A 20432-nucleotide genomic window follows, 5' to 3' on the forward strand; every position below is an offset into this window, starting at 1 on the left:
GCACCACTCCAGGACACGACATTGCCCAGCTGTCTGCAGGAACTGACGAGGATCAACATGAGGTCTGCACCACTCCAGGACACGACATTGCCCAGATGTCTGCAGGAACTAGCGAGGATCAACATGAGTTCCTCTGCACCACTCCAGGACACAACACTTCCCAGCTGCTCTTCAGGAGATCACCCAAATTCTAATCATTACCGATGTCTGCATCACCTGGAGGCCAAGCAAAGAGTTGCCTAATCTCGTGGTGATGAACCTGCTTCGCCCGTGACTCCACCTGTGCTGTAGGAAACGTATGTGTTGTTGGTGTTGCCTGATGGGGCCTGGAAGTGGCTTTAGGTGGTCGCCCTGAGTCCAGAACCACTGACTGCATCACATCAGTCAAGTGGTTTTTGAGATATTCACATTTTTAACCCAGTTCGTTGTCATAAGCTTTTCCCTTTGTGAGAGAGGTTGGCTGGTCATACCCCTGAACATGTGGGCACCCCTAGCACAATAAAACTATTAGGTTTCAATAACCTGGGCCTTAGAACCGTTGGAGTCCGGGCGGTGACCGCCCGGACTCGCTCCAGAACGGTCGCTCCCTCCCTCACTCCTTGGTCCCACGCTTTGAAACTGCTACTGACCGCATTTGGGTATCGTTGCGAGCGCTGTGCGTGTTCTGTTATAGCGCTGTGTGTGCATTTCATCCTAGCTCGTTTTGTATAGCGCTGGGTGTGTTCATTGCTGCTCGCTCTGTATAGCGCTGTGTGTTATCTGTGAGAGCGCTGTGTTTGCTTCACACTGTAACTCGTTTTGGAGAGATTTCAACTGACCTGGATCAGCCATTGGCGCTGCTCGCTCCGCTCCGCATTGCAACGCTTTGGTTTACTGTAAGCGCTTTGATTCCATTTGCTGCCCCTGCCTCACTTTCACTTTGACCCTCCATTTTGTTTGTGTTGGTGCTCCCTGGGCCGCCCCTCCTGCCCGCTACCGCCTCCCAGCTGCTGCCCCTCCCACGCACGAATAGAGGGCTCTCCACCTCTTCTGACGAACTGTGACCGCCCGGACTCGCTCCAGAACGGTCGCTCCCTCCCTCACTCCCTGGTCCCACGCTTTGAAACTGCTACTGACCGCATTTGGGTATCGTTGCTAGCGCTGTGCGTGTTCTGTTATAGCGCTGTGTGTGCATTTCATCCTAGCTCGTTTTGTATAGCGCTGGGTGTGTTCATTGCTGCTCGCTCTGTATAGCGCTGTGTGTTATCTGTGAGAGCGCTGTGTTTGCTTCACACTGTAACTCGTTTTGGAGAGATTTCAACTGACCTGGATCAGCCTTTGGCGCTGCTCGCTCCGCTCCGCATTGCAACGCTTTGGTTTACTGTAAGCGCTTTGATTCCAGTTGCTGCCCCTGCCTCACTTTCACTTTGACCCTCCATTTTGTTTGTGTTGGTGCTCCCTGGGCCGCCCCTCCTCCCCGCTACCGCCTCCCAGCTGCTGCCCCTCCCACGCTCCGCCCCCTCCACCATCCATTAATGACCATTGCCCCCACGCGCAGCGTTCACGCGCAGCGATCGCGCCCCTTGCGCGCCGAAGGTGCGCCAAAGGTAAGCCCGTCTACGCCCGTCCGCGCATGGACCGCGCCCAGCGCCCGTCCCCCTGCTCTATGCCGCTCCCAACCCCCCAGAGTAACTTATGATGCCGCTACTCTCCTCGCCCTCAACGCCGGACGCACCCCACTTTGCTGCGAAGCTACCCCAGGACGTACCCACGGCCCATTCTCCTGCCTCTCCTGTAAGTTCAACTGCGTCAGGACCCTCACCAAACACACTTCCTCCACACACAGCTCCGAACCCAACGACTTGAAATGCATCCTACTGAACACCCGCTCGGTCCACAGACATGCAACCGAACTCTGGGACCTAATCGACACTGCGTCACCTGACATCGCCTTCCTTACTGAAACATGGATGAATGCATCTTCTGCCCCCGACATCGCCATAGCCATACCGGACACTTACAAGATCATTCGAAAAGACCGCACCAATAAAAAAACTGGAGGAGGCATCGCCATCGTCCATAGAAACACCATCAAAATTACAACCAGCTCTGACGTAAATCTTGCAACCGCCGAACACCTCCACTTTCAGATCCACACCGACCCCAGGACCACACTTAGAGGAACACTCATTTACAGGCCCCCAGGCACCTGATCTCAATTCAGTGACGACATCACTGACTTCGTCAGTCCACACGCCCTCGCCTCCGAGAACTACATTCTTCTAGGAGACCTCAACTACCACCTTGACAACATTCATGACAACAACACCACCACCCTTCTGGACAACCTGTCCAATCTCGGACTCAAACAACTTGTTGACACCCCCACTCACATAGCCGGACACACGCTCGACCCTATCTTCACCTCCAGCAAGCACATCTCCTTCGATCATACTACAGCCCTCCACTGGACGGATCATAGCTGTGTTCACTTCAGCTACAAAACAACCCTGACCCACAACCGTCTACAACCCATTCCCCGAAGAAAATGGAACAAAATCTCCACCGAACAACTCCTCACATCACTCAGCCAAAACATTCCCACCCTGGCAACGGACCCAGACCTAGCGGCCACCAACCTCAGGCAATGGATTACCCACAGTGCGGACGAACTAGCACCCCTGAAAAAACACCAGTCGAAATCATCCAGCAAAAAAGCTCCCTGGTTCAATGATGACCTTAAAAAATCCAAGAAGACATGCCGCACCCTGGAGAAGAATTGGAGAAAAGAACCAACTTCAGACAACATGGACTCCCTCAAGACAGCCACCCGCAAACACCACCAACTGATCCGATCCGCTAAGAAATCAGCACTTAAGAACCGTCTTGACAACAATTCTCATAACAGCAAGGAACTCTTCAATATCGTCAAAGAATTCACCAACCCTCCCGCAGCATCCAACGACATCACTAACTCCCAAGACCTCTGCGATGCGCTATCCTCCTTCTTCTACAACAAAATTGCCGACATCCACAACAGCTTCAAGAATACTCCCAATGACCAACTCACCCCACCCACTTCAGATCCCACCCCTCCAACTAACTACCTCAACTCCTGGAACCCAATCACCATTGAAGACACCATTCGCCTCATGAACTCAATCCACTCTGGCTCACCTTCTGACCCCTGCCCCCACTTCATCTTCAACAAAGCTGACTCCATCATCGCTCCCCAACTCCGCGATGTCATCAACTACTCCTTCGACTCCGCCACCTTTCCAGAAATATGGAAACACGCCGAACTCAGCGCCCTTCTGAAAAAACCAACAGCAGACCCCTCAGATCTGAAAAACTACCGACCCATTTCCCTACTCCCTTTCCCTGCCAAAGTCATCGAGAAAGCCGTCAATAGCCAACTAGCAGCCTTCCTTGAATCCAACAACTCCCTGGATCCCTCACAGAACGGCTTTCGAGCCAAACACAGCACCGAAACCGCCCTCATTGCAGCGACCGACGACATCCGAGCACTCCTGGACAACGGAGAAACAGTAGCCCTCATTCTACTCGACCTCTCCGCCGCCTTCGACACTGTCTGTCACAACACCCTCATACAACGCCTCAACAACATCGGCATACAAGGAAAAGCCTTGGACTGGATCATCTCGTTCCTAGCCGGGAGAACACAGAGAGTCCGACTCCCCCCATTCTACTCAGAGCCCACCGAAGTCATCTGCGGCGTACCTCAAGGCTCCTCACTCAGTCCCACCCTCTTCAACGTCTACATGAGTCCCCTCGCCTCCATCGCACGTCAACACAACCTCAACATCATCTCCTACGCCGACGACACCCAGCTAATCCTTTCCCTCACCAAAGACCCCAACACCGCCAAAAACAACCTTCACGAAGGTATGAAAGAAGTAGCCGAATGGATGAAACAGAGCCGCTTAAAACTCAACTCAGACAAGACGGAGGAGCTCATCCTAGGATCCTCCCCCTCAGCTTGGGACGACTCCTGGTGGCCTTCCGCTTTGGGATCTGCGCCCACTCCCACAGACCATGCACGTAACCTTGGCTTCATTCTAGACTCCTCCCTCTCAATGTCCAGACAAGTCAACGCCGTATCGTCCTCCTGCTTCAACGTGATTCGCATTCTCAAAAAGATCTTCCGCTGGATCCCCCTCGAAACAAGAAAGACTGTCACCCATGCACTGGTCACGAGTCGACTGGACTATGGCAACACACTCTACGCCGGAATTACAACAAAATTGCAGAAAAAACTCCAGCGCATCCAAAACGCATCAGCGAGACTCATATTAGACATCCCGCGCCAAGAGCACATCACCGGTCACTTAAAAAACCTCCACTGGCTTCCCGTCAACAAAAGAATTACTTTCCGCCTTCTTACCCACGCACACAAGTCCCTTTATAATCTAGGACCCGAATGCCTCAACACCCGATTGTCCTTCTACTATCCCACCCGCCAACTAAGATCATCCAATCAAGCCCTCGCCGCAGTCCCGCGCATCCGAAAAACCACCATGGGTGGCAGATCCTTCTCCTTCCTGGCTGCCAAGACCTGTAACTCACTCCCCACCCACCTCCGCCTCACTCAGAATCACATCTCCTTCAGAAAAGAACTGAAAACATGGCTATTCGATAAAAAGTAAACCCCTCCCTCCAGCGCCTTGAGACCCTCTGGGTGAGTAGTGCGCTTTATAAATACCTGAACTTGAACTTGAACTAGAAGGGCGGTTCTGGTGTACTGGCACCAGAACTGTCTTAATCTCCCAACAACTGGCCAGTGGGCTAGTGGACCCCCGCAGAACTGTGCCCAAGACACTAAGCATAGGATGCTGCCTCCGTACCCCAGAGATGAAAGTGCTTTGCTTGCCAGAGATTCGAGTGGGGCACTTCATACTTTGATAATGGTTCAATAGGTAGTTCTCTGTGTCTGTACATGTTCTGTAAAAGGTGCATCAACACCTCCGATGTGTCCCTGAAACAGCACCGGAAACCCAGTTCACTGAAGTGCACACATAAAGATGCATTTGACTTTGAAGAGAAGCAAGGTGCACCATTAATCCTTTTAAAAGTGTCTTTATGAGAGTGTGAAACCAGCTACTCTTTAGGTTTTTTACCTCTGGAGAAGAGTTGGCATTGGTACCAAAGTTCAGAACCCGTGGGCACGCTTGCGACTTCATCACCATTCAACAAAAATGGTCACTGGCTTGTGAGTCTGTCTTCTGTGTTGCGAAGTCAGACTGGTGACATCGGCTAACAGTGGCCAAAATTGAACATAGACTACTGCGTTAACAGAAAGTACAACTTTTAGCACATAAGTACCATAGTAACTTTTTGTGTCATATCCCTGGCTAGGAAGGCGGTAGAGAATCCAGGTTTGCTACGTCTATTCTTATTTCATGCACAGTATTGTATCGTATGTGTATTAAAGTACTTTTCTTTTAATGGAGTAAAGCACCACAATTATTATGTTATATATCTGTATTTTAGTGCTTTCTGAGTATCTAGATTACGTCACTTCCTTGAGAAAGTCTTGGACTGCTCTGCCTTATTTACATCGAGAGTCATGCCCCACAAAGGTGTACTTGGTTGTTTCAGCTGGGAGTCCTGTTGTACTATGGACTCAGGAAACCTTGAGTAAATAGCCCCAGGAACCAGAGTTAACATAATGTGACCAATTAGGATAAGAACTCTTTATTTAAAACATTGAATTGTTGTAACCTCCACTTAAGACAAAGAAATGGAGCAGGGCCATATTACTAGAAGTATTGCTTTGATATCAGTGCAACTACAGTGAGAGTCCTTCCCTATTATGGTTCTCCATTGGAGGTGTTTTCAATGTAGTGTGGAAATAGGGAATCAAAGTAATTGCGAAACGTTCCTTCTGAACCTTTCAATCCAAGTTATTTTTCCCTTTGCCAAAGCATAGCTATTCTGCATCAAACTTTTTGTTTTGTGCTTAATTGTGACTCTACTTTTTATACAACGCTCTGGCTAAGTTTTAGAGATCATTAGAAAACAATGTTATAAAATCTAAAGGTTATGTACAAATAACTTGAACATACTTTATAAATAAAATAAATAAAAATAAAATAAAATAAATAATTAGCTGCTTATCAAAATTCCTGGATGTTGTCAATAGTAATAATTGAATTTATTTAGCACTTCCTATTGCACATCTGTTATAAGCGCTATACATAAAATGTTACTGTTACCTAATTTAATGTGCGCAATTTACCAACCTTAAGAAGGATGGGAAGTTGAGACTTCAATGCCAGGAATCAGATCTATTGAACCTTTGACCTGCCAATCCTCCTGCAAGACTTGCCAACCATTCATTTTTCAGCAGCGAACGATCAACTTATTGGGACGTCCCCCTGGCTAGTAATATAAAATCTGTGAGCCTTGCTCTGTGAGCCAGGATGTTGCCCCTTATGTCATAATTGCGTTAAATATTCGAGGTTGCTTTCTGAGAGTCTAATTGGTCGTATAGTTCTAGACAGCCACGGGGATGCCTAAGTGGTACCATCACAACCCTGAAAGTCCATCTGCCCAAAACTCCTTCGTTTTCTATGCACAACAGTGGTGCCCCAGCCATCGCCAGGGGGAAAAAAAGTTCGGCTCCTCTGCACCCCATGTCTGCCATCGACCCCCCACACGCGGCTAATCCCAGTACATATGTCTGTTATTTCAACTGCTGACCTCTCGGGGCTTGTTCTCACCTCAGCTGCTGGACCTTACAGTGGGGAGCCTGGGAAATCTCTCTGGAGCAGAATCACCTGGGGAAACCATTAGCCCTGACGTCACTTGGCTGGAAAGTGACTTGTGAAACGGGTACTGATGAGGCCAGAGATCCCTGCTCCGGTGTCAGGAAAAGAACCCTCCACCAGGGCTTTAAGTGGGATGAAAAAATTAGGGGGGGGTCTCTCAAAGTGGCGTGGCCAATGTAATAAAGGCGTGGCCTAAAACACATAAACTACAAATCTGTGCTTAGCATAATGTGCCGCCCTACTTGCATTTTGTTGTTTCTGTCATTGCATCCAGATATATGATACAAGTAACATCATACCCACAACATTTCAATACTATTAGCTTTGTCAGTGGTTGTTAGTTGCATAAGATAAATCAGCAGCAACTATGGCTTGTATATAATATTGGAAAAGCTTCCACTTAAAGCCCTGGTGACACCACGACAATGTGCCAGGGCACAAAACAGAGCCCGATAGAGACCCGTTTCGAGCCCCCCTTTAGAAAACTGCCGGTGCTCAGCACCGGTGAGACCCGGCCCACTTAAAGGAATGCCCTCCGCACTTATGTGGGTTGGAAGTAGCCGTGCACGCTCATTGCAGAAGAGACCTCTTAACAGGGATTCATGTTCTCGACCTTGGAAGGATGAACGTCTCAACCAACCACAGCTTATGACACTATCAGGTGTAAGTTTGCACACAGATCTCTGAACCAAATGTGCTCAACTACTTAGTCCCAGAGCATCTAATGCTGCTATGAGCCCCTCCTCCCTTCTCTCCCATCCCCTCCTCTTCCCTCCCGTTTCTCCCCGCTTCCAGCTTCTCTTGTCCCCATTTCCGAGTTTCCCTTCCTTGCCGCATCTCTCCTCTCAAGGGCAGGAGGAGGTCTTTCTGAGACAGCTGTCTGGCCGAGTGCCCTGCCCCTCTCTGGGTCAGCGCAGGACAGAACGAGCATTCAAAGAGGTTGAAAGGTCTTACGTCGGCCCTCTCAGAGCTCCCCGGGAGGGGTCAGGACCCTGCATTTTTGCATGCCCGTCCTTCTTGTCACTCTGTGCCCTTCTGTGTTGTTAGATATTATTAGCCACGAGTCCTTCGGGGTGAAGGGCAGAGACAGAGGACGTGGACCCAGAATTCTCTCTAAAACTCTCTCCTTCCCAGCCTTGAATATTAGACCCTTTCTTTGGGGAGCGAAGGGTACAATGTTACATTGTGAAACATGGTTTGAGAAGTAACATTGCCTTTGGATTGATGTACAACCTCCTAATTGTAGGGATTGGTGGGCTCTGTTGAAGGAGACATATTCATTGGAATATATACTGGCCAAATCTAGGGGTTTACAGGCCCAGACCAAATGTAATTCTGTTTGGGGACTCATTTCAGAATGTTTTTGATAGGAACCAGAATGAGCAGATTATATTCGATGTCTTTTGTGTCAGTATAATCTCTATATTATTTGAATTTATTCTCTGTCTTTTTTTAATCTCACTATAATATGATTACTGCTTAATACTAAAAACCCTGCTTAACAAAATTGTATGAAACCAATGAATACTGTATATATAATTTCTTGCTGATTTGCTGAATAATTACAATATAAAAAAAAAAAAGAGAAGAAACATTGCCTTTTTGAGTTCTCAGGCGCAATCCTTAACTATAAAAGTACACATTTCTCACTCTTTATTATAATTGTGAACCTTGTTTGTATTCAATGCTGTGGTAGCAGACCAGGCCCTTTAAAAAAAAAAGATTTTTTTTTACAATGGTACCGCAGTAAATCACATGAGAATCTTTCTGGGTACTGCTGATCTAGCCGCTGGATCACGGTCCCTGCGATTTCAAAACATTATAAAGACATTTAAGCTAAAATGGTCCGTTTAGGACTCCCCCACATGGACCTGGGCTCATGGTGTGCTCACCACCTTCCCCATTTATGTGCCTTTTTTTACATTTATTCAAGGCTCTGGGAGCAAGTTCCCAAGTTTTGGTACGACGCCCGCAACAGTTCTCACTCTCATGTTGCAGCCAACCAATCACATTTTCAGGACCACTGTTCTTTCTCTGGATCCGCTGTACCAAAATTGCTGATGGGAGCAAAAGCTCCTGCAGCCAATCAAAATCGGCAATGTAGGTACTGAGGGAGTACAACAAAATCTAGTGGTCAAGATATTTCTACATTTTTCAGTGGGTAACCCCTTGATGGCCAGCCCGAGCCCCTTCCCTGAGTTTTTCTGAGGTTTAATCCGTTGATGCACAACCTGAGTTCCTCTTTTAATGATAATTCTCAAAACGGTGGGAGGGGTGTAATAGGGGTCAATATTGCCATTGAGGCATTTTAATGATATACAACGAGTTGTTCTAATGATTTACAAGCCATGAGGCTGACGGTCGAGTGACCATAATATGAAAACAGATATGGGTCTTGGTACAAACTAATTTGTCAATCTGAGTGAAACAGATGCCCACGTTTCGGAGTTGAAACATGGTCTAAGCCTTAATTCCAGTGTATTATAATTAAATATGAGCATAGGTTACGGTTACATCATGAAAATTAATAGGAATATTTTCTTAATATGCTGTTATGCTCTCAGAAACCGGTCCTAGGAAGCTTGAATCCGGTCCAGGGAAGGCATGGCTTGGCATTTTGGGCTGGACTGTTCCCATGAGGCACAGGGTCAGACTGATTTGCATATGGCCATGTCTGAACTGGGGTGGCAGAGTGGGCTAAAGAACGGTGATGGATTAAACCCAGATCTGTTGACTGGGTGTGAGTGTTTGATTGGTTCAGATGCTCTGTCCATCACCACCCCCTTTTGTATCGCTTTGTTGGCCATAAGTTGGCAGGGTATGCTCAGACGTGAGTCCCTTGCTCACTTTGCCACTGGATTCAAGCAGGCCTGGCTGAAGACGGCTGAAATGCCAGAAACCGGTCCTAGGATGCTTGTTTCCGGTCCAGGGAAGGCATGGTTTGGCAGTTCGGGCTGGGCTGTTCCCATGAGGCACAGGGTCAGACTGATTTGCATATGGCCGTGTCTGAACTAGGGTGGCAGAGTGGGCTAAAGAACGGTGATGGATTAAACCCAGATCTGTTGACTGGGTGTGAGTGTTTGATTGGTTCAGATGCTCCGTCCATCACCACCCCCTTTTGTACTGCTCAGAAGACATGGCAATGTTTCCTGGAGTATTCACCCATCACGATTTGCTCCTTAAGAGAGTTCCCTAGAACTTTCTCAAGGTTTGCAACAAAGTCTCAGTAAGTACATCATGTTGTCGCATGCAGCTCCCCAAGTAATGTTTCCTTCATCAAACGGCAAGCTGTACAGTCATGTGCATATACACGAGTATCCACTTAAATATACACGTATAAACACACATATGTAAACACATGCACCCACACATATGTACATACATATGTGCACAGATAAAAATACACATGTACACACCCACATACATTCACATACAGATATACACACATGCAATCACTCATACAGAAATACAAACACAGATATGCCCTCTCCTAGACACACAAATTCTCACACACAGAAGTGCCCATAGACATACACACAGTGATATACACACTCATGTACAAATGCAAACACACTTTCACACATAGACCGATATATTCATATCCAGGGACGCTGTCTGCCTGTGGACTCGGTTGGCCATCCCTCGTGTCCTTAACACCCTGGTGGGAGCCTAAGCCCAGGGTGCTACACTCCCCACTATTTGCGGCCATCTGCCCAGTCTTTCACTCTTCACGGTCTGTTATTCACCCTGGTGGGACTCAAAGTCCCAGGGTGCAAAGCAGAGCTCTCCTGCCGCATCACCGCTGCCACAGGTGAGGAAGAGGGGCCTCAATCGCACTATAAAGCGCTGCCTCACCCCCATCGGCGTGGCCCGGGCCAAGGGTGGGCCAGTCCTTGCCCATCATCGCCAGGACGAGGCAGGGCAGGGCCACCTCTCTAACATCCACTCGTTGAGCCGCGAGGCAGAACTATTCGATACTGGACAAGGTACTGTCCCAAGAATAACGCTTGTATTAGGGACTTTTCATTGATTGAGGATATCTGTAGGATGCCATTAATGCAAACTTTGTGTTGGGCTTATGGACATAGTAAATATTTCTTTTTGATTAAAACAATTGACTTGGGCATTGGGGGCATACATCCCTTGGGGGGACAGAAAGTACTGTATTACATAAACCTACAAGAGGGTTAAAAGATGAGCAAAATTAAAACGATGGAAGGAGGGGGAGCGGGAAGTGGCTCTAACAGGGGGTCAGGAAAGGGGAAAAAGGCAAAGAAAGCTTACACGCATGCTGCCAACAACTGCGTGATGGACAGAATTGACACTCTCATTCACAAATGCGAAGGCATTCTAGAAGGAGGCTTTGAAAAATCCTTTGGGCATTTGAACTGACCGTGAGTGATAGCTCCTGCCCTGTGCTGCGCAGAGGACTCCTTAGTGTTCCAGAGTTTGTCGCTTGTCCCCCTCTCGCCGTCGCATTCCACATCAACGCGGCAGCCGAGCAGAGGGGGGCATTTAACTACAGTTCCCGCCAGCCCCTGCGGCGGGAATCTCGGCACCAGAGCGCGCCAGGCGGCGCTGATAAGTTGCGTCATCCCGGTGGAGCGGGTGACGCTTTGAAAAATCCTTTGGGCATTTGAACTGACCCTGAGTGATAGCTCCTGCCCTGTGCTGCGCAGAGGACTCCTTCGTGTTCCAGAGTTTGCCGCTTGTCCCCCTCTCGCCGTCGCTTTCCACATCAACGCGGCAGCCGAGCAGAGGGGGGCATTTAACTACAGTTCCCGCCAGCCCCTGCGGCGGGAATCTCGGCACCAGAGCGCGCCAGGCGGCGCTGATAAGTTGCATCATCCCGGTGGAGCGGGTGACGCTTTGAAAAATCCTTTGGGCATTTGAACTGACCGTGAGTGATAGCTCCTGCCCTGTGCTGCGCAGAGGACTCCTTCGTGTTCCAGAGTTTGCCGCTTGTCCCCCTCTCGCCGTCGCATTCCACATCAACGCGGCAGCCGAGCAGAGGGGGGCATTTAACTACAGTTCCCGCCAGCCCCTGCGGCGGGAATCTCGGCACCAGAGCGCGCCAGGCGGCGCTGATAAGTTGCGTCATCCCGGTGGAGCGGGTGACGCTTCTAAAAATCCTTTTGGCATTTGAACTGACCGTGAGTGATAGCTCCTGCCCTGTGCTGCGCAGAGGACTTCTTCGTGTTCCAGAGTTTGCCGCTTGTCCCCCTCTCGCCGTCGCATTCCACATCAACGCGGCAGCCGAGCAGAGGGGGGCATTTAACTACAGTTCCCGCCAGCCCCTGCGGCGGGAATCTCGGCACCAGAGCGCGCCAGGCGGCGCTGATAAGTTGCGTCATCCTGGTGGAGCGGGTGACGCTTTGAAAAATCCTTTGGGCATTTGAACTGACCGTGAGTGATAGCTCCTGCCCTGTGCTGCGCAGAGGACTCCTTCGTGTTCCAGAGTTTGCCGCTTGTCCCCCTCTCGCCGTCGCATTCCACATCAACGCGGCAGCCGAGCAGAGGGGGGCATTTAACTACAGTTCCCGCCAGCCCCTGCGGCGGGAATCTCGGCACCAGAGCGCGCCAGGCGGCGCTGATAAGTTGCGTCATCCCGGTGGAGCGGGTGACGCTTTGAAAAATCCTTTGGGCATTTGAACTGACCGTGAGTGATAGCTCCTGCCCTGTGCTGCGCAGAGGACTCCTTCGTGTTCCAGAGTTTGCCGCTTGTCCCCCTCTCGCCGTCGCATTCCACATCAACGCGGCAGCCGAGCAGAGGGGGGCATTTAACTACAGTTCCCGCCAGCCCCTGCGGCGGGAATCTCGGCACCAGAGCGCGCCAGGCGGCGCTGATAAGTTGCGTCATCCCGGTGGAGCGGGTGACGCTTTGAAAAATCCTTTGGGCATTTGAACTGACCGTGAGTGATAGCTCCTGCCCTGTGCTGCGCAGAGGACTCCTTCGTGTTCCAGAGTTTGCCGCTTGTCCTCCTCTCGCCGTCGCATTCCACATCAACGCGGCAGCCGAGCAGAGGGGGGCATTTAACTACAGTTCCCGCCAGCCCCTGCGGCGGGAATCTCGGCACCAGAGCGCGCCAGGCGGCGCTGATAAGTTGCGTCATCCCCGCGTCGCATGAGCGCGCGGGAGCGCCCGGGGCGAAGCCCGGGCAAAGGGCGGGCCCTCTGTGGCCCTCGGTGGCGGAGGTAGGCTGGGCTGGGCCCAGTTATTTTCATTTACACAAGTACTTGCATACCGGCGGATATTGAAGTGACTGCTCAGAAGGCAAAGCGTACTTCCATTTTTCCATGGACCTTGTCTGAGGGCTGATTGTTCTCGCCTCTCCAATTTTCCTTTTTTATACCCCTTTTATAGCTCATATACTTATTTTATAACATTGTAACATTAGTGGACATACCCTTTTCTTTTACGGTGTCAATCCTTTTGGAAATTTGTGAGGATGACTAAGAAACTCCGCTCTGGGAGATTAGTGGGGGGAAGGACCTGTGCAAAAACAAAATCTAACCCCTTAAGAAATAAATCTGTGATTAACTATTCGTTAAAGGGTCAGTGTCAGCTCTTCGACCTTTGGGATAAAGTTGTGGATAAGAAAGCAGCTGTGGACGCTAATGATGGTTTCCTACCTATCTCACAGGCGAATCCACCTCAAGCGGCTGATAATATGGTCTCTCCTCTAACACTGATAGATCCATTCCAAATAGAAATTACTGCAGGGATTAGCCCTGCTCTTGTTATTGATAATGGTCCTACTGGGTCTCTTGTGCATTTCATGGAAGGAAAACATACTAACAACTCTCCGGCGTCACAGGCTGGTAATGTACGTGTTAGCTCAGAGGGAGATGTTTCTCTGTCATCTATTGACCTCGAACTTTGTGGCCGTTATGTGAGCGCAGAAAGTCCAAAACCCTTTGAAATTTCTAAACCATTAGTGGGTGCGACTCCATCTGGCCTATTGCTATATAGCAGTACTCCCTCCATAAATGCGCAGGATATGTCTGCGCTGTTAAATGTTTCTATGTCTCCTGAGTTCCATCTATCAGGAATCTGTCCTCCTGTTGCTTCTGGCGAAAAACCAATATCGGAATCTTTGATTGCCCTTGAAAATCTGCTCTCCTCTATACTATGTCTTTTGGGCAAATTTGTGGGCAGCTCTGACTGTATCTTTGATTCAGTCACCAAAATATTGAATGCAATGCTGCACAAGGCGCCTGAAGAGAGGAGTGCTCCCTGTAACGTGACTGATACCAACCAGGCAACGGGGAACATAAATGTACCTTCTGAGAAGCCTGATATAAAGCCGTCAGCTATGGTTCAAGAAAACATCTTTACGGCTACGTCAGTCTCAGTGGCAAATAATTGTGTAAAAAACTCCGACTTTGAAATAGAGGAAGAAATTCAGTCTGGTGTACTAAGTTCAGTTGCACAGGAATTATTCCCGATTTTTAAAACCGGGAAAATAGAGCTACAAGAAGAGGACGATCATGAAATCACCAAAAAAAGCCGAAAACACAGAAACGACAAAGGAAAAAAAAGGAAACCTCTACGTAAATACAGGAAGAAAAGACAAAGGAGGATAATCTTTCAAGACTCTATTGTTTTAATCAACAATGAGGAGAACGCCATTAGCTCAAACTTGGGGATAATCAAAATGGCAAGTGAATCTCATCATGAACACTTAGGTTCAGAGTCTAACGGTAATACTCTGCCTTTGCCTTTAGAAGTCCTGTCCCAGAAGGGTAGTCATGGCCCGATTACCCCGCAGGTGGTTGAGACAGGGAGCATTACCCCGGTTGTACTGGGGGACCTTAATCCTTTTGCTCCCTCTTTTGCCCCTACGGTTAGGGCTGATATAGGCCCGCTAAATTGCCCCCAGGCAAAAAAATCTATGAATTATGTGGACACTTTTGTTTTGGACTTTGTTCCTCTATTTGATGTAAATTTACCCTTAAATAGATCATGGTTGCTTAAATGTTTTAGTAATCAGGAATGTCTTCACCTTATTCAATCAAGGGATATTGAGTTAGTGTCTCTGTTAGGTGAAGATAGTGTAACCAGTATAAGAGTCAAATTTTATTCTAAATTCATTGTAAATTTGATATTGCAGCAAGTGGAGAGTTTTCAATGTAGAGGTATTGATGTTCTGCCTATTTTCAGTTCTGATGTGACTATCTCTCCCCACGGGATGACCCGAAAGGGTGACAAGTTAGATAGGGCATCCTCTTCGTTTGAGGATTTAAAGATCTGGGTCTCAAAGGGGAAACGGTCAGTTTCTAAAGCACTGATTCTTCCGCCAATCCAGAACTCCGCACCAGTAGATGAGAATCACCGGTGGAATTGTCTGCATGGTGCTCTTGCAACTAAGAGCACCGATAATTCCAAATTATTCCATCATCTTTAATAATCAATTAAAAATAATCTTTTGGAACGCAGCCGGGATACACAGTAGCCCCGAGAAGCTTGATTTTCTATTCTCACTAGGAGCAAGTGTGATCTGCCTCCAAGAAACATGGTGCATTGATAATATCTATGGAGGGAAGGAATACTATGTGTTGGAAGCACCCGCCGCCCCTTCTAGGAAAGGTCATGCTAAAGGGGGAATAGTTTGTTTGTTATCTAATAAACTGAGCTGGAGATTTTCGCATTACATTGATCCTAGTAATCTCTTTCAAGCCATAAGAATTTCGAATCTCCCAAACTTCCCAAATAAATCGGGCATTGTGATTATTAATGTGTATGTCCCCCCTGAAGAGTGTTATAATAATTTATTGAAGCATGTATTTCAATATATTGGACAGATTAAGAATGTTTCTTCTCCACCTGATGTTTTTCTAGTTGGAGATTTGAATTGTAAAATCTCGAACGCCAGCTTAAATTTATTTAGAAATATACCCAAAGAAGAGGCTTATTTCATTCCACAATCGATTTTCCCCGATAAAATAACAACAAATAAAAGAGGGAAGATTCTCCTGGAGGAACTATCTGCTGTTGAGGGGCTTATTTTAAATGGGAGATTTCCTTCTGATGTGCCTGCGAACTTTACTCACAAGTCTCCTTTTAGCCCCTCTATCCTGGACTATGTGATCTCTGATTTTAACATTTTTCCTCATGTCCAGGATCTAATGATAGCCCCCACCTCTTTTAGTGATCATTGCATAATTTCCATAACGCTTTCTTTTAAACCTCCACCCACTGAGTCTTGGTCTCTTGGTAACAATGAGGTCACTTTCCAGGGAACTTCGGGTAGGTGCTGCTGGAACAGCACTTCAATAAGAGGTGTACATGATATTTTATGCAAAACTATACTAGAATTAAATAGCTGGTGTGGTTCCGAAATTGCTAATTTCGAAAAATTTGTGGGAAAGATCACTTCTGATGTAAAAAAGGTTAGTGGTTCTGGAAAAAAGCCTTTTGTCCCTAGTGCATTGCGCATCCTGAATAAGGAAATAAATAAATTAGTGCGAATGCAATATATAGGAAGATCTGGGGAATTAGCTAAGGAAATATGGAGGTTAAAAAGAAGGAGATTCAGATTAAGAAGGAGTCTAAAAAAGGAGAAGGAAGACTTAGTATGGATAAACCTACGGGAGGCAGTTGCTCATGGTAAAACTAGAGAATTCTGGTCCATAGTCGGGAGGGGCTGTGGTACCAGAAGCAGTCCTCTTCCTATACCCATCTCTGAAGAGGTATGGTCCTCTTATGTTAGAAAGCTGTACGCAGGGAACGAAGACACGGCTTCAGATAGTGCACCTGAATTCCTATCTGAGGATCTGATCGACTATCCATCTGTGAAAACAATAGAAATGGCTATAAAGAATATGCGCCTGTCGGGCGCAATGGGACCTGATGAACTCCCCATGACGGTTTTAAAGCAGGAACCTTTACTCTGGAGTAAGATTCTTCACCCAGTGTTTAAATCCTGCTTAGTTACTAAAATTGTTCCAGCCTCCTGGAAGGGAAGTATATTGGTCCCTATTTTTAAGAAGGGATCTAGGGATTGTCCCATGAATTACCGTTTGATTGCTCTCCTGGACTCAGTTGGAAAGGTCTTTGCCAAATGCATATTGGGCTTGCTTGAGAATTGGGTCGAGGAGAATAATATTCTTCCATGTGAACAGACTGGCTTCCGTAAGGAACACGGTACATTGGACAATCTCACCACCCTCCATGTGATCACGTCACGGATAAATATTCACGTGTAAGAGGAGGCGTGGTGTTCGCAGCGTTCATTGATTTCTCCACAGCGTTCGATAAAGTCGATCGTCGAACGCTGTGGAGAAAACTAGCTGCCCTTGGTTTACCGGTGTATCTATTAGAGCTGTTACGTGCTCTCCATTCAGAAACGTGGTGCAGCGTTCTTCAAGGGGGTGAGAGGGGACTTTCACAGAAGATTCCCTCCCAGAATGGCCTTAAACAAGGCTGTCTCCTGGCACCACTATTGTTCTCACTATACACTGCAGACCTTCCTGCCTATCTATCAGCGTGTGTGGGTATTGCTCCGGTGGTAGGTGGGACCCCGATTTCTTGTCTCATGTACGCTGACGATATTCTTGTATTAGATCTAACCCCTAAAGGTCTTGCTAATCGGCGGCAAGCTTTACACGTTTTTGCTGATACACACTGTATGAAGATTAATATATCTAAAAGCAAAATCATGTGTATTGTTGGAAAAAAGAAATGCCGTTCTGTAAATTTTGGATGGTTTATCGGTGGCCAAAAACTAGAGGTTGTTAAAACCTACACTTTTTTGGGAAAAATTATTGCGGCCAATTTGAGTGAGAGGCCCCATATTGAGCACTGTTCACGTAAAGCACTTGCCCACGGTAATGGCTTAAACTCCCTTTATTCCGCTACTGGAAAGAGACACTTCGCTTGTCTCCTTGAAGTGTTTAGGGCTAAGATTCCTCCTACGATACTGTATGGTATAGAACTTTTAGAGTTGAAGCACTGGGAGTTTTTTAATAAAATTGAGGGGAAACTCCTAAGATCCCTATCCAACCTTAATACCTCCTGCTCTTTGGCAGCATGTAGGCTGGATTTCGGCCTTAGGAGTAGTTGGGTTCAGGGACTATGTGCCCTGGTAAGATGGGTGGCCTGCTTGGCTAGAGCTGAATCAGGGTCGATGAGGGCCCTTCTTAAAAAGGAACTTTTGGGCAACTTTAACGAGTTCTCACGTTTGGTAAGGAATTTCAGAAGAGCTGTGTCACTTTTAAAGCTAGACGAAAGTGTGTTATTCCTGTACTCTTTACCACAGCTAAAACTTGTGCTAAAACAGGCATCGTGGGAACTTTGCTATCAAATGGATAGGAACACAATACAAGGGAAAGGGGGTAGTAATCTTCTCCTTAACTCCTATACTATGAAGTTGGCCCAACCCTATGCCACATGGAATTTACCCCATGGTATTCGTAGATTATGGTTTCTGTTACGATACGATTTACTGCCCTTAAATTCACTTCTTTCTAAATGGTACAGAACCTCTCCCATGTGTAACCTCTGTAGTTTGAGTACTCAGAATTGTATCCATGTCTTGTTAATCTGCCCTGCACTTCGACCATTGCGTTTTAAATGGTTAAAATCGATATGTCTACAATTGGGTATATATGACGTTAATGTTTTTCTACGATCTCTATACTGTCCCCCAAATGAAATGTTTTGCTTCTATATTTTTAATTTTTTTAAAGGTTTTTTAGCTATTTATTAAGGCAATCTGGAGAGATCTGACTTTGTGCCCTCATGCCATCGATTCTATGGATGAAATCAGTTTTGTATGTGTGATGTATTTTATTTTCTCTGTTTGTATTTGTTTTGAACTTTATGTGGCCCTTTATCAGAGCCAAACATAATAAATAAATTGAAATTGAAATAGAAGAGGAATCAATAGTCCCCCGCACCAACACTCAAACCCCCCCAAAAAGTGTTAGCCCTCCCCGCCCATCCACCATGCCTTCAATGTTCCAGTAGCCCCCCCGAAAAGGAGTAGCAACACATAGCAAAGATACATCACCTGTACTTGGTGCAGCCCAGGCCAATGATCCCTCCTCCCGTGATTCTTCCTCGCAACCTGCCAAAATCCCAAACTGTATCGGTGATAGCCCATGCGGCCCCCCAACTATTTGCTCAAACAGGTTTGCGGCTTTGTCATATATGCCTGAAACCCCTAGAGTAGAAATGTTGCACGCACCCCCCACAACTTCAACTGAGTTTAGCGGAGGGGAAATTCCAACACCCTACAATATCTTTCAGCTTCTTAACTCCTTACAGTCAGAGATAGGAACTATGAGAAATATGATTGAAGTGCTCATCATTACAGTCAGACTCCTATCCCCAAAGAATATACCTCAGAAGCACATTATTTCTAAAAGATTGGTGGGGGTTGAATGTCATAAACTTGGTCTTAGAAGTGTTTATGACCAGCCCCCTGGAGTTGCAGAAAGATTGGTATCTATTCAATAATTTCAGTAGCCCAGCTGGGGTCTTGAAGATCAGCAGTGTGTCATCAGCAAAACACAGGAGTAGGTACCTTATCGTCCGCCACGGCCGGGGCATCAGCTGGATCTTCCTGTAGAAAGCTAACCACCCCATTCACATATAAAGAGAACAGGGTGGGTGCCACCACACAGCCCTGATATACTCTCCTGTTTACTGGCATCCTTGCTGTCAGTTGGCCTTGAGACCCACATCTCACTGGGGCGTAATTGCCCTCATGGAGTCGAATCAATAAGTTGAGGAATAATGGAGGGATTCCCAGATCTCCCAATATTTGCCACAGCCTTTTCCTGGGGACCAGGTCAATGGCAATCTTCAAGTCTATAAAGGCAAGATAAACACTGCCTCTGCTGATCACAACAATTTTCCAGTAGATCATGAGAAGCCTAAACACCTGATCCACTGTTCCGGTGTTGGCCCTAAATCACGCCTGATATTGGGATAGGATGTCTTCGTCCTTGGCCTAGGATTGGATCCTTTGCAGCAGGACCCTACCAACTACCTTCTGAATTGTGTCAATCAAGCTGATTGGTCTGTAGTTGTCAGGGTCCTCTCTAGCTCATTCAGTGACATTGCAAAGCTACGCCTGCTGCTCTTTTGGGCATGCATTAGGCAGGCCACCAAACTTATGAACTATGCAAAAGCACTCACTGAAGTAATGTACCTTGCTGTTAACCACCGGGTTAAGTGTATATCTAATGTCAATAAACTAATGACAACGATCGGACTCAATGACTCTTGGGACAACCAAATTCTCCTGAGCACGGTTGAGCTGCAACGTAACTATTGGAACTGGATTGACAACCAGGATTTTAGCAATCCAAATGTGGGAAGGCTAACGGAAGAATTCTTTCAGTACAAACACTGTAGAAGCCTGGAACCATATTTGGATACAATCCAGATACCAAAAGACAGGGCACTTTACAGTCATTTTAGATTTGGTTTGCTCCCGGTTCGCGAACTGACTGCAAAATGGCGCCACCCAAAACAAACAACAGAAGATTGTCCTTGTTGTAGTGCACCAAATGAGAGCATTGCCCACCTCATGTTTGCCTGTCCTGCGTACGAAATGGCAAGGTCTATATGGCTAACACCAATCTGCAAGCAACTAGGCACTCTTGATCATCGCATTGCTTTACGCATTTTAAAGTCTGATGCAAGAACCC

The sequence above is a fragment of the Lissotriton helveticus genome, chromosome 7 (genome assembly GCF_964261635.1).
Source record: "Lissotriton helveticus chromosome 7, aLisHel1.1, whole genome shotgun sequence".
NCBI classification, from domain to species: domain Eukaryota; kingdom Metazoa; phylum Chordata; class Amphibia; order Caudata; family Salamandridae; genus Lissotriton; species Lissotriton helveticus.